Source organism: Chrysochloris asiatica, unplaced genomic scaffold, assembly GCF_000296735.1.
Source record: "Chrysochloris asiatica unplaced genomic scaffold, ChrAsi1.0 scaffold00036, whole genome shotgun sequence".
In the NCBI taxonomy this organism is placed as follows: Eukaryota; Metazoa; Chordata; class Mammalia; order Afrosoricida; family Chrysochloridae; genus Chrysochloris; species Chrysochloris asiatica.
In genome coordinates this window covers 18591164-18594629 of record NW_006408554.1, presented here as the reverse complement: position 1 = coordinate 18594629, position 3466 = coordinate 18591164, and the positions used below count along the sequence as shown (strand labels likewise).

Genomic DNA, 3466 nt, shown 5'->3' with positions numbered 1-3466 from the left:
GAACCACTAACTTGGAGTCCAAACTGACTTTGAAATCCAGCACACTAACTCACAGTGCTATACCAGAACTCCATAGTGACCCTGTATAGGGTTTCCGAAGAACATCTGGTGGGTTTGAACCACCGACATTGTGTTCAAACCAACTTTGCCGTCCAGCACATTATCCTGTAGCACCACACCAGGACTTCTTTTCTAACCTTTGGCCCCCAAAACACATGTCCTTGCCACATGCAAAACACTTTCACCCCGTTATATTATCCCCAAAGTCTTTCAAGTCAAAATTTCAACCTGGGACAATATTTCTCCTCATCTGCTAATGTGGAATGCAAGTTATCTGCTTCCAAAGACCAATGGTGGAACGGGCTACCAGGAAGGCATTTCCATTAGAAACAGGAGGGAAAAAGAGATCATGGGCACCAGCAAGTTAAAACCCAGCAGAACAATTGACAGTAGCTCTCAAGTCTTGAAAAGAATTTTCCATTCTCTGAGACCATCTAGGCAATGGCCCTCCCCTCCAGACTTGGGGTGTTGGCCATTCAGTCTGGATTCTAGAGGCCCCTCAACCCTCTGTTTCCTCAGTTGTGAGCAGCCCCATTCTCCTAATCCATCTGAGTGGTGACTCCACCCTCTTAGCCTTGGCAGGCCCCATTCTTCTGTCCCCTTGGGCAGAGACCCCATCTTACTGGCAACCCAAAATTCCAGAATCAATTTGGTGAAGAAGCTGACTCCTTGACACTTAAGCTGTGTCCCCACCCTTAGAAGCCCTAGAGGTCTTGGTCCTAGCTTTTGTAATTGAGGCAGTGTTGCTTCCTGTGATCCTTGACCTCTAGAAGGGGTCAACTGGGTCACAACTCTTCTCCAGCTAGTGTTACAAGCTCTACTGGCAAATGCCCAGAGGCACCACACTCTGTCAGTGAGCCTTGGCCTGAAGGCCCTCAGCTTTTTTGCTCTGTGGACCAGAGAATCTAACTTTGCCAACAAGTGCCCAGTCACCCACTCCTTCAGTAAGCCTCCCACATGAAGGTGCCCAGCTCTCTCGCTCTGTGGGTCTGCTCCTATGCCACTTTATGTCATTCTCCTGGTTCAGCTGTTATGATTTCTCTGACACTGCTTCTCACCATCTGTGCTATCTCCAGTGTTATAGTTTTTATTAATTTCCTTCTGAGTCCTCATCAGAATTCCCTTTGATATCCTTACTTCCACCAACAGTCTCTTCTAGGTAATATGAGCTTTTCTACTAGGTTAACACCGCTCCTCCTCTGCTCATTATTCAATTGCAAAACCAACTCCACATTTTAGAAATCTGCTAGAGCACCCCCACTTTCTGGTATAGAATCATGTCTTAGTTATCTAGTGATGCTATAAAAGAAATACCACAAGTAGATAGCTTTAACAAACACAAATGTATCTCTCAACACTTAGAAGCAAGAAGTTTATATTCAGAGTACCAACTCTGGGGAAATGTCTTTGTCTCTTTTCACCATCTGTAGGGCCAACACCACCACTCGCCTGTCAGTTTGTCACACTATGGTGACTTGTATGTTGCTGTAATGCTGGAAGCGCTGCCTCCAGTATTTTAAATACTAGCAAGTATTTAAATACCAACTACAGTGGAGCTTCAGACTAAGACTGGAACAAGGAAAGGCAGACTAGTTCTAAAGGATTGTTGTTAAGTGCCTCCAAGTCACCTCTGACTCATAGCTACCTGGAATAGGATTTCCAAGGAACAGCTGGTGAATTTGAACTACTGACCTTGCTTCAAACTGACCTTGCAGTCCTGTGCTTTATTAGCTATTACAGACCTTATGAATAGCAGCAGAGCCTGGTCAGATATAGTGCTGGAAGATGAGCCACTTAGGTTGGAAGGCACTCAAAATACACCTGGGGAATGTTTCTCCAGCGCTCCTAGGCTGTTGCAGCTCTCTGCCACTTTCTGCTCCCCGAGCCACTCACCTTTGCTGTATTGCCAAGATGTCTTTTTCTAACAAGCTTACTCTGAACAAGCTGGACGTGAAAGGAAATCGAGTGTTCATGAGAGTGGACTTTAATGTTCCTATGAAGAACAAACAGATAACAAAAAACCAGAGGATCAAGGCTGCCATCCCAACTATCAAATTCTGCTTGGACAATGGAGCCAAGTCTATTGTTCTTATGAGCCACCTTGGTCGGCTTGATGGTGTCCCCATGCCTGACAAATACTCCTTAGAGCCAGTTTCTGTAGAACTCAGATCTTTGCTGGGCAAGGATGTTCTTTTCTTGAAGGACTGTGTGGGTCCAGAAGTAGAGATAATTTGTGCTGATCCAGCCACTGGTTCTGTCATCCTCTTGGAGAGCCTTCACTTTCATGCAGAAGAAGAAGGAAAGGGAAAAGATGCTTCTGGAAATAAGGTTAAAGCCAAACCAAGTGAAATAGAAGCTTTCCAGACTTAATTTTCCAAGCGAGGGGACCTCCATGTCAATGATGCTTTTGGCACTGCTCACCAAGCCCACACTTCCATGGTGGGAGTGAATCAGCCACAGAAGGCTGGCTGGTGGTTTCTTGATGAAGAAAGAGCTGAATTACTTTGCCAAAGCCTTGGAGGGCCAGAACAACCCTTCTTGGCCATTCTGGGTGGAGCTAAAGTTGCAGACAAGATCCAACTGATCAATAATATTCTGGACAAAGTCAATGAGATGATTATTGGTGGTGGAATGGCTTTTACCTTCCTTAAAGTGCTCAATAACATGGAGATTGGTACTTCTGTATTTGATGAAGAAGGAGCCAAGATTGTCAAAGACTTAATGTCAAAAACTGAGAAGAATGGTGTGAAGATTACCTTGCCTATTGACTTTGTCAGTGCTGACAAGTTTGATGAGAATGCCAAAACTGGCCAAGCCACTGTGGCCTCTGGCATACCTGTTAGCTGGATGGGCTTGGACTGTGGTCCTGAAAGCAGCAAGAAAGATACAGAAGCTGTCACTCGGGCTAAGCAGATTGTGTGGAATGGACCTGTGGGGGTATTTGAATGGGATGCTTTTGCCTAGGGAACCAAAGCCCACTTCCAGGGGCTTCATCACCATCATAGATGGTGGAGATACTTCCACTTGCTGTGCCAAATGGAACACTGAGGATAAAGTCAGCCATGTTAGCACTGGGGGTGGAGCTAGTCTGGAGCTCCTGGAAGGTAAATTCTTCCTGGGGTGGATGCTCTCAGCAACATTTAGTGATTTCCTGCCCTTTGGTTCCTGTACACAGCCCTAAGTCAACTGAGTGCTTTCCCTTTGGCATTACCTTGTGAAGATTCTACTACTGGCAAGAAATGAAGCCCCAGGAACCCTTAAAACACATTCACAGGTTCTCAGCTTGTTATGGCTCTCTGGATTTTCCTACATTCTTCTATTTCAATTTCCATTGGCTAACTAGTGCTTTCTAGAATGGGTATATTTATATTTTTCATGTTAAAAGAAAATGAGCTGTGTTAGCTTA

General features: G+C 45.1%; 1 pseudogene; it reads left to right on the top strand.

Annotated features, from left to right (window-relative positions):
- The first annotated feature begins 1971 nt into the window (after positions 1-1971).
- On the top strand, positions 1972-3204 carry LOC102841189 (annotated as a pseudogene).
- Positions 3205-3466: the final 262 nt, after the last annotated feature.